The 11,715-nt window shown below is 43.1% G+C and overlaps 2 long non-coding RNA genes across 2 annotated transcripts; both read left to right on the top strand.

Moving 5' to 3' along the window:
* The first annotated feature begins 2,014 nt into the window (after positions 1-2,014).
* On the top strand, positions 2,015-5,356 carry LOC125547450. Its single transcript, XR_007300675.1, has 3 exons — positions 2,015-2,694; positions 2,803-3,161; positions 5,221-5,356. It is a non-coding gene; the product is annotated as an uncharacterized LOC125547450 (long non-coding RNA).
* Positions 5,357-8,459: 3,103 nt separating this feature from the next.
* On the top strand, positions 8,460-9,529 carry LOC125547449. The gene is made up of 2 exons (XR_007300674.1): positions 8,460-9,001; positions 9,152-9,529. It is a non-coding gene; the product is annotated as an uncharacterized LOC125547449 (long non-coding RNA).
* The last annotated feature ends 2,186 nt before the right edge of the window (positions 9,530-11,715 follow it).

Here is an 11,715-nt window from a genome sequence, read left to right as displayed (position 1 = left end):
CCTCCGCCCCGGATTAGTTGTCCTATATTTGTGTAGATACCCATGTATTTAGGCACGTTTTAGTGTTAGATACATTCGTATCTAGACAAATCTAAGAAAACCAATTTTGGGACGAAGGTCATATTTTCACCCGGTTTTTTTCGTGAAAAAAAAAGTTCGTCAAAACCTATCAACATGGGATCTAGTTTTGAAAATCTCGACGCGAGGAATCCAATGGTGAAAACGGTTCGAGATTTGGACGCACGGTTTAAGAGATAAAACGTTTTGAATAAACGGATCTACAAAAAAAGGGAAAACTCTCAGGTTGCGTGTGCGCCACTTGTCGCGACCTGGGAAAGTGGAGTGTTCTTGCAACGAGTACTCCTTGATTTGTGATTTCGGGGGGAGAGGGATTGTGTGGAAGACGCCCCACCTGAATTTACCCAAAGAGACTCTCAGCAGCCCAAATCCTTAGTACAGAGGGTTACAAGTTAGTGGATGGGTTAAGGGGGGAGCTGCAGGCTGGCCATGGCGGGCGTTATCTGCTCCTGTGGGGGGAGCTGCAGGTTAGGCTTGGAGAGTTAAAGGCCGCCGCCCTGTGCTCTGCTGTTGTGGCCGCTCCTATGGCGAAGAAGATGAAGAGAAAGGGGGATCTGGTTTTGGGGTATGAGAAGGGCATAGAAACGACTAGTGGTGGGTAGGACGGTATGTCTCTTAGAGATAAGATGAGTTTTTTGTACTGCGGTTGCTTCACGAGGACACATACTTCAGTTAGTATAAAGTTGAGTTATCTATTTTGAAATGAATAAAGTATGTGTTTGTTGTCCATATTTGCTTCTAATTGTTTCTTTTGACGGACTATACGCTAGACCGTAAACGGACATTCGTTTTGTCCGGATTTTGTTCGTTTGCGTCTAGAAAACAGGCGTCCATACCTAGCTTTTTCAGAGGCGTCCAATGCTACAGACTATCCCAGAAAATGTCCGACCACGGCCTCACCGTATCCGCCGCGCCGGCCGCACCTGCTGTGCGCTCGAGCTCACGTGTCCACACGCGCTCGTACCAAAACTCACCCGTGCTCTCCGCGCCGCTTTGTCCGCCGAGCGCGAGGCGCCGCCCCGCCCCACAGCTGCCGCCATAGCGCCCTCCCGCTGTAGCCGTCGACCCATGGCTTGTGCCGGCCTACCCTGCAGCAGTCGACCCTCGGCGCTTGGGGCTCGAGCCGTCCCGCCCTGCAGCCGCCGAACTGCTGCTCACGCCGACCAGCCATGCCCCGCAGTAGCCGCCGCCGTCGGGCCCTGCGGTCCACCTCCCTCCCATGCTCATCTCCGCGCCCGCCCCCACGCTCCGGCAGCCCCCACGCTCGCCCGCAGCAGAGCCCACCTCAGCGCGCTCGCGAACGTTGAGCTCCGGAGCCGCTGCAGCAGAGCCCACCTTTGCGCGCTCGCGAGCGCTAAGCTCCGGAGCCGCCACAACTCGCCCGGCGCAATGCCCGCCCCCGCGCGCCCGCATGCTCGCCAACCAGCGCACCCGCATGCCCGCCACCACATGCTGACTGGCAGTTCCACAAAGGTCGTCGATGTGTTCAACCAGGCGGGGTGGTTCTGGACGCCAACCCGCGGCTCTCGGCGGTGACTACGACGACAGGGAGATGCGGCGGCTCGAGCCCAGAGCCGAACCACCGGCCAGGGATGCGCGCTGCGGTGCAGATCCGGCGTGACTCGACAGGGTCGTACGCGCCGGCATTGTGGGGAAGAAATAGAGAAAGGAGGAGAGAGAGAGGTGGATGGGTGAGAGGACCTATCTTTTTCTCCCGTTGCAACGCACGGGCTCTTTTGCTAGTATATCTCTCCCTAATAATAAAGCACGAATTGATTCCGTGGGTTCACCGTCACAATACGCTTTCTTCATATAAATTTACGCTTTCGGTTTGAATTAAAAACATATACATGCGCTACCCCGTTTGCAGCCAAAAAAACATGCCCGACTCTTGCTTTACTTCTGTTAATTTGGCCGCTTCCCACGCACGTTTGGAAAGAAATCGGAACAGAACTCACGAAAAGAAAGGAAACCTCAGTGCACACCAATCCTCATCTCTCACGTCCTGGGTCATCGTCTTCCTCCTCGGTCACGACACGGAGCCTATATACAGTGAAAAAATCGGCTCCTTACCCCTCCTCCTCGCGAGAGTGAAGAACCTTGCCCGTTACTCCACGGAACCTACCTGATGCCGCAACGGCTGGCACAATCTCTCGGCCACAACACCGTAGCCCTCTTTGCGCCTGAGGCTCCTTCGAGCAATTTCTTCCCTGCGTGTGGTAGCTCGAGATGGATTCGTCACCGTTGGCTATACCCGCCCGTGCACCCACCCCGGCCGCCTTTCACATCGCCGTTCTGCCACAAAGCTAGCAGCATCGCCGCAGCCAGAGCCGGCACAAGCAAACTCGCCGTGGGATGAGAGGGGAAGGAGGAGAAGGGGAAACTATGGTGCGATGGGTCGTAGAAGACTCCGCGGAGGCGACGGCCGCGGCCGCCGAGCTCTCGGACTTCCAGCAGCAGCACACTGTCCCCAAACCGATGAGATCCACATCAACGGTGCTTAGCCCTCCATTGCAACATCGAATAACAACGGAGACAGCACACCCGTCGAGATCCACCAGGAGGTGGGCGCCTGCATGCCAGAGATGATCTTCGGCCGTCAAGAAATACACGCAGGTGAGGCAGAGCGTTTTACAGTTTGATATTTTGCTTTTGGTGTTTCGGGTTGATTAGTTGGTTACATAAAAAGGATATCCGACAAATCGATGTGCCATGTGACTGTAGGTGAGTTTGGTTGCCAACGACACTAGAATTCAGAATCTGCCCATACCACCATATTGGAGTGCAAGACGGCAGTTCTCTTTTGACCATGACTGGTATCTTGATAGTAGTTGGAGTGGAGTATCTGGACTATTTAACTGGGCAAAGCAGATAAAAATACTGCAGAATCAGTCCACAAAAATTCGCCTATATGAACTGCTGAGGAGAAGTTCCGCCACAGAAGGTCACACCCATCGCCGGTCAGTACATGGTGCTTTGTGCTGAAGGAGCCGATCCGAGAAAGGTTTTAATCGCGTGCACATGGTGCTTTGTGGCTACTTTCTCTCGTCATACTATCAAGCAATGGTTCAAATCTGATCAAGGTTATTTCTTGCTTTGACTCGATGAGTCCCGAGTTTCTTATGCCATAATTAAACAATTATCTCTTCTCAAGTGCTTATTCATGGAATAGGAGTAGTTCAGCACAATCTTAAAGTGAGCCTATTTAGGACTTAGGATTTCTTTGGCCACTTTTGGTAGATATATTAGTTAAGGAGTTCGTTTTGTTCTGCCCTTATTTTACCTCATTAAAGTTTCAAGTAGTATCTGTTGTAGACAAAATAAGCTTGTTTATAAAAACATTCATGGCATGCATACCTGTATGAGTTATTTAAAAGGCAAACCCATCTGATTTTTTTTACACTTCAAACTGATTTATATGCATGCAGCTATTGGCCGAGAGCACCATTTTAGTTTTACTGAACTGTCAAATAATGTCTGTTCTCTTATAACCCCAAGCCTGATCCCAAGGTTGTGAATGCATGTGCTTCTTAATATGAGTCTAAAAAGAAGTGCCTATTAGAGGGTGTGCTTTTTTGCAAAAAAAATTGATATAAAGGGTGTTCTAAATGTGAACATAAGTAACTTGGAAAATACCTATGTTTCTTAATACATCTCTCTATTTTGCATTGAATTTCAAATCTATTATTTTTACAGTTTTGCTAAAGCACATCTAGATGTATCCTGCAAAAAAAAAAAATCTAGATGTATCCCGCAAAAAAAGCACATCTAGATGTGCTCTAAGTATTGTACATCTAATCTAAGTCCTATGCCATTGATTTTATGCTAAGATTCGTGCAAGCATTTTCTTTTGTTTTCTTTTTCTTTTCTTTCTAGATTGATTGAGTCAATTAGACACGCGATAACTAGGGCACATCTAAACAGACTTAATTTGTTGAGTTGTAAAATTTAGGTTGACTTCTTATTACCAATGGTTCCAATTTCTTATTTCTGACTGACACAGGGAGGACGCTTAGATGGTTTTTAATTTTACAATATTTATTTTTTGTATTTCTCGGCGTCTACACAGGCGACCCACATTATAGATGATGTTAGCCTGCTGCCATTGTCGTTCCTCTATAGACACACGCACATTTTTCCCGGTGAAGAGAATGCCTCAAATCATCAACCCTGATAATGTGTCATGTTTTTTGCAAGACTGAAGCTTACAAATTCGGTTCTAGATGTAAATGATGACTGATTTAATGTGGCGGTTGTGTTGTTGAAGCTCATATGATGGAGCGTTTATGCACAACTGAAGTGGCACATTCGCTTCTGCACACGTATCGAACGGCTTCCAAAACTTCTGAAAGCAGAGAGCTGGAGAACCATCCTCTAGGCTCTTCTTTACCACCATGGATTATTTTGCTTCCAAAACCAACGATAAACGCAGCAAGTTTTAAGTGCAATTTCACATCCAGATGTTGTTATTCAGGTTGTCATGATACTATATCAGATTCAAAGTTTATTTTTACTCGCAAGTAGTCCATAACTATGTGAACCTGAACACTCAAATCGCTGCTGGGGGAGGATTTCCACAGTATCTCTAGGGTGGTTAACCTGTTTGGAATTATTTGGAACTGAACTCCCTGAATTGACGTCAAGCTTGGCGACCACATAATACATTATCTCGAGGTATAATAGCACTTGATTCTCTAACAATCGCTGATGCATAAATTGCAGCAGGGTGAACCCAAAGGCCTCTCTTGTGAATCACATTGCTTCCAATGATTTCATGATTGAGATCTCAGGATTTAATATTTAATATTTTCATGTTTATTTTCTTTTCTTTTGGAGGAGAACTAGATGCAGCTTGTAAATGTGTGACTTTACAAGTTTAGCTGAATAAACAGAATATATCCTCTGTAAGTTGATGTATAGAAAAGTGTATCCTTGCATACGTTTTGTATTATATATAGTTAACTCAGTATAGTTAACATTTTCCATCTTTCTCTAGGAGCTTTTTAGATATCATCTACACACAAGTAACATTCACTTGCTAAAAGCAAGAAAAGTAACACAAGGTTTGCAAGTTTGACAAAGTTTTCCCTCTGTTCTTGAATGTAGCTATTTTTATATTTCCTTTTTGTCAAACTGTTGTAGGCATGACGACAAAAACATTACTTCCACATTGTTGCTAGCTGTGAAGTTTGTCAAAGTTGAACAGAAGAAATATCCCGCAGTGTCAAAGTTGGCTAGAAGAAATAGTGTGGCACACGAAGTGGGTTTGTAAATGAGTGACAACACCAATATTTTTTTCAAGCTTTACTGAGTCATGATGCACATTGAGAAGTTAGTGGTGTGTTCTCTTTTCTTTTGAGATAATTGTTGAACAATGGAAAAAGGGCACTGTTGTTGGGGGTGATACCCATCATATTTCTAATGGTATGTACAACCAAAGTTAGGGTGAGACCAGATGTTATACTGAAAAAGTCAGGTTAGTGAGTACAAATTGATTTTTTTTTTCTCCTGTATGTTTGACATGAAACGATGATATCTAATTGCATTTGTTTTTTAACCATTTAAACTGAAACCATTTACCAAATTTGCTCATGAATCTTATCCCAATACTTTTGACCACTACTGTACTCCGACCACAAAAGTTGTTCAAACTTGCCATGTGCCAAATAACCAATGGTACAGAGGCCATGCAACTTGAAACATCAAGTAAGAACATGTACTTTTACTTATTTAGTTTCTTGGGAAAGTTATGGGATTTGTTTTGTGAATAAGAAAGTTATGGAATTTACAAACTGGAAATACTAATTGTTTGGAAAAAAATTAACCAAAATTGTTTCAACAATGTTTGTTCTGCTATAGTTTTTTATTATTATTTTTGAAGTTTAAGTGGTATTTTTTCAACTGTTTAAGCATTTATTTATTTATTTATTTTATACCCGGTGCAACGCACGGGCCCTTTTGCTAGTAATAAATAAAGCACGGATTGAGTCTCCGGGTTCACCGTCACGGCGTTTTTGCAAAGAAGTCCTTGTGCTTTTTGATATTTAACCCGCGCTATAGTTTTAAGTGGTGAACAGAGGGAAAACGTTTCGTGTACGATGGCGTGTTCACGCCACCACGCGCAGCCGGTCTTCCTCTCTAGCTATCCTCCAGCAGCGCCGCCGTTGCCCTGTTCTTCGCCTCCTCACCCCCAGCCTCCTCCGCCTCGAGGAGGACGGCTCCGATTTGGAGCTCAAGTACTGCCTCCCCGACACCTCCATCCCCAAGTACGTCCTCCCGTCAGACGAGGACGAGTTGAGTATTCTGCTTTTTTCTATTGGCTACAAGGACAAATTTAAGATCTCAAATTAAAGGATTCTAAGGTTGAATAGAAGGGGGAACAGAAAGAATGGGTAGAAATTTGTTCGGCGATTTTATTTTTTGTGCTAACCTCTAATATCCCCTTCTCTGCCATGGATCTGGATGCTTTGCAGATTTGGATTGGGGCGCAACCATAGTAGCCGGAAACGGGGAACGGTGGGCCGTCCCTCGATCCGGATTCACCGACCCGGAATCAGATTCGGGAACGAGGGTCGATTCAGTAAGATTCGATGCGGATTCGGTGTTTCCGCAGCCGGATCGTCGATTCAGGTTCTGCGACTCGACAGTCTTGGTTCTTGAATCGATCGAGTAAGCAAAAGATCAGCCATATCAATCACGAACTCCTCGTTTTACTCTCTGCCCCGTTCTTTTCCACTCCCCTAAATAACTCCTCGTTCTGCTCTCCAATTACTCCAAGGCTGCTAATAAATTTTCCATTGGGAAGGAGATGATGTATTTTAGTCTTCATGAATCGACGATGCAGCCAGTTGCTCCCAGCCCAGCCAGTTCCCTGTATAAGTATTCCCTCGGTCCCTCCCAGCCAGTTGCTCCCCGCATCCGTAAAGATTCACGTTCCTCGTTCCATGGTACCGTACCGGATTCATCGTACCGGAATTGATTGGATCACGTTTCCACTTTAGAAAAATCGTTCTAGAGATGTATACCCCCACTGTACCCTATTTTTTTCCAGCCCCCGACTCTCGTCCCCCATTCCCGTTCCTCATTCCCACCGTACCGGAAACATGGCAACTATGGGCGCAACAGAGATGAGGAAGGACAAAGCATGAATAGCTCCAGTGAGAGTGAACGGATATGAACACCACAACCCTCTCAGGTGGGATTGCCATATTCTATGCTCATATTCAAAGTATCATCTAATGTTTGGCCAAAGGCTCCATATATAATTTGATCTTTGATTTCTGGATCGCTAACCACCTGTGCCATTTAATTTTAGAGTATCTATTATTTTTTCCTGTTCTTCAGATCTTTGAGAGGTAGTCTGATTTGCCGTGGTTTCTGCAGGGGATGTTGGCTTATCAGGATACCCAATTCTCAAACAAGCATGCTGAGATGCTCAAGATATGGAAGTTATCCCACAAGCTTGACCACCAGGTTTTTTCGTTCATATTCAATGGGAGGCGAATAGTGTAGAGAGGGTATCTGATGCATGTCCAAGGTAAACATTTGTTTCTTTTATTGTGTTTAGGTGAACATGTCAAAGGTGCAGATGGACATGATGAAGCCGTGAACTGTCACACAAGTCACTGAGCTTCTTGGGTTCGAAAAACTACCTAACTGCTATTATCCTCAATTTAGTTTTATCTGAACTAAGAGGACCACCTGTGCTTCTCTAACAAAGAATTACTCATTTGGTGTTCTTTTGCACTGTTGATTTTAGTTCAAATTGGTGTGAGTGCGACCTCTTTGTCATGTTGGATAAGGCTTTCTGTATCACATGGATGTGACCTGTAGTATGGTGTAGAAAAGTGATGAAAGGTATTAGTTGGAATTAATTTGGCAGCAATAGTTTATCAAGTTTTTGCCAAGCCAGCTATTTGTAGAATTTCTGCAGCTGTACTTTGTGCCATCTCCCTCATGTAGATATATATACTAGCAGACTAGCACGTAAATTATTTACATCAAAACTGAGACATATCTATATATGATGGAGGCATTTCTTTCTTTATATTCAGCAGTACCTCTTGCTGCTATAAAGAAAGTAGAAACATGGTTGATAAATAATCACATTGTTCTGCCCATTTTTCATTTCACAATCCATTACAATTGTTATGTCCTTGCAATCATACCACTACACATGACGCTTCCTAGATCTGGAACCCAACCAAAGAACAATCAAGTTGATTTGTGCTGTTATTGGGCCTCGCTGCGACCCTGATGTTTTTGGGCCAAGTTGGGCAGAATCTGCTCATGCTTATAAAACAAGTTTGTTAACAGATTAAACAGTCCCACCTAGCTTCTTACAGCTAATTCTATCAAGTTTTTTTAAACCTACCAATTTATATATGCCTATAAGTATGAGAATTAACAAGCAGCCTGAGAATAAAGTAACGGAGGGTGAGCTGTGTTTAGGAAAAAGTATCACCCGGTTGGCGTAATAAATAAAAGAGGTTGGGGATTGTTGGCTGCCAAACGAAAAATCTCAGGAGGCCTAAATAAAAGGGATCGTGGGCTGCGAATCAAAAAACCCTGGTTAGTATAAATAAAGGAAATTGTGGGCTCTGAAATGAAAAATTCTGGTTGACATAAATAAAGTGGATTGTGGGCTACGAAACGAATAATCTCAATTGAGCACGATTGTTGTATGCTAAACGAAAAATAAAACCGACTGTGGTCTGCGAAATAAAAAATAAGCAAAGGCCTCCCGGTTGGCATAAATTAAATGCTATGAAATGAAGAAAATAAATAAATGGGCATGGTTGAACAATTTCAGTATTTTATACTAATACTATTTTCATTTAAAGGCTGAATTTTGTCACCCCGTTGCAACACACGGGCATATGTCCTAGAAGATATTTGGAATGCAGAGTTCATGAAAACAAATGTTAGTCCTTTTTTCCTCTTCTGAAAAGCTCTCTTCATTCTTTTTCTTGTCTATTCTTACTGCTTGAGAATTGTTGCAGTCCGTACCATGTATCCACCGTTTCCTAAGGAGAGTGTTCCTATGCTAAAAGTTGTTGTTTTGTCATTACAGATTTGTGCGGTCTAAATAGTACTGTATTTAGTTTTCTGGAAGGATGCAAAAGTCATACTGGGCTTCCTGTGTATATTGATTGCTAAATGATGCAATAGTATATGTGCGCTGGGGGAGTGTCATTCCTTGTGTTTACCGATTGGCCTCACCCTCTTAAGAGGTCTAACCCTTGTCACCATAAGGAAAAAAGCAAAGAGTATTATGACGCCATAAAGTTTGAATTCAGAGAAGTATATGCTGAAGAACACTAGAATTAGTCTTCATGAACCATCATCGCCTTGTTGATGATGCTTCACATGTAAGTTTTCTGGTCCTTTGACAAGGTCTTCCAATTATTTAGAAGCGATGTCAAATGGTATGTTCCCTTTTTTATTTTAATTTTCTTGATGAATTGTTAAGTTGAGCACGGATGCTTGCATTTCCATTTGGGAAAAAGAGAGGAGAAAGTGATGGATTGGAGCTTTGGCGGAACATTATTACTGTCTGGAAAATCCATGGCAACTGGGCCAATGGTTGAACATATAAATCTTTTTGAAGTGAATTATTTTGTTTTTCTCAGCCTCAGTACTACCTTGTCAATTTATACTTAGAGGACCAGAGAGCAAAATCCAAAGCAAAGCCCTACACATGCCTGCCCATCCGGCGCATGGCTGTGATTTGAGCAATTTTAGGCCATTAAGCATCATCTTCATGTAGCCCCTGCCCAAAAGGAGCAACTGCATTTTGTATGATTCCCCCCTCCACATATTCTACTTGGTATGTGGTTTTAGAAGCGACTTAGGTTCCAGCTTGCTGTGAATTTTATGATTTATCACTGCTACAATGTTAACTACTTAACTCGATACTGAAAGATTGGAGCCGTAGTATTTGCAGAGGAATTCCGAACATGCTTCATCAATTCAGTAAAGGCCTATGTAGAAACATCTATGACTTCACTAGAGAGTGGATCTGCACTCGAGGAGCAACTCTTTCAGCTCTGCGCACATACCTAGACCTACTTTCCTGTCGGCGCTGTTGATATGTGTGTTCTGTATCATTCTTTACGTCTAGCGTGTCATGTAACACATTTTCAGACTTTTTCACCAGTGGAAGCATATATTTTACGAGCTGAATCGATAGATGTTCATTGAGCTTATTTTCATGTAAAAAGCGCATGTACATTCTCAGCAAAAACAAGAAAGTGTGTGTGTGCCGACCTTCTCCCGCTGCGGCCTTGACCAGGAAGCACGTCAAACAAAAATGCCAATCTTTACACCAGCATCAAGCCCCTAGAAAAAGTCTATCACCTGTCTCTTTGCATATCACCGAGACGGAGACAGAAGACAATTTTTTTATCTTTAGGTGTTAACTCCTTGTGACAGGTATATGTGAGTATCATCGTTGTGTAGAGATAGAAATATTCACATTACCAAACCTTTAGCTTAAGGTGTGACTGGTACCCAATTAATCTTGGTCTCACTATTTTATCTTTTTGCTGGACATTTTACATCTCTTTTGATTACTAAGCCTTTTATTTTCTACTTTCTGTTCTGGTGTCAGCTGAAACAAGAACACAAGGTACATCATTTTGTTTCTAACCTCACGCAATTAAGGGAATTTCTTTCTTTCTTTAAGCATCACCAGATTTTCGCTCTTTGTTTCAAGAATATGGTCCTTGGTACTTGTGATTATGTTAAATATTGTTTTGCTACTTGCGAAGTTGTTTAAGTGGTGAATTGTTTTTTAGGTTTCTAGGCATTTTTCTTTAGTACCCGTTGCAACGCATGGGCATTTGTGCTAGTTAATACTAATAATACTATGTTGGAGATAATCTTGACTAGGTCAGTTAAAAGAAAATTTTGACTAGGCTGTTTTTGGCATCCAGCTGCCAAGTAAACAAGCAGTCCAAATCACGGTGGCGTGATGGGAGACCAGACGCTTGCTCACACGATTTCTTTTAAAACATATTACCTTTTTGAACGAATTTTCAGGTCTAGTATGACCTAAACTAATAACTGAAAAATTGCAAATGTATGATCTTGTGGTTGCACAGGGCAACTAAAATCGGACGAAAAGACGGTCTTCGTGAGTTCGATGTCTATGCCAGCCTGGTTGTCAATGTGGGTACAGGGGCAGAGGTAGGTGCCGAACCCCAACCGGTTGGGACTGATGCGATTGCTAGTCAAAACACCGTAACTAATAATACTATACTGGAGATAATCTTGACTTTATCCATTTCAAAAACATTGACTAGGTTATTTTTGGCATCCAGCTGTCAAGTAAACAAGCAGTCCAAGTCAAGGTGCTTGCTCACATGATTATTTTTAAAGTTATTACTCCCCCTGTAAAGAAATATAAGAGAAACATTTTTTTACGGTGGGAGTAATTTTTATGAAATTTCAGATCGATACTATCAAACTGAAAAACTGCAAAACTATCGCATTGTCGCTGCACATGGCAACTAAAAGTTATTCTTTGTTGCCCTCTCGAATGAAAAGACTGTCTTCTCGAGTTCCGCATCTATGTCGGCCTGGTTGTCGCCATGGGCACAGGGATGAGGTAGGTGCCGAACTCCAACGCCGTTG

Source organism: Triticum urartu, chromosome 3, assembly GCF_003073215.2.
Source record: "Triticum urartu cultivar G1812 chromosome 3, Tu2.1, whole genome shotgun sequence".
Classification (NCBI taxonomy): domain Eukaryota; kingdom Viridiplantae; phylum Streptophyta; class Magnoliopsida; order Poales; family Poaceae; genus Triticum; species Triticum urartu.
This window is presented reverse-complemented; position numbering and strand designations above follow the sequence as displayed.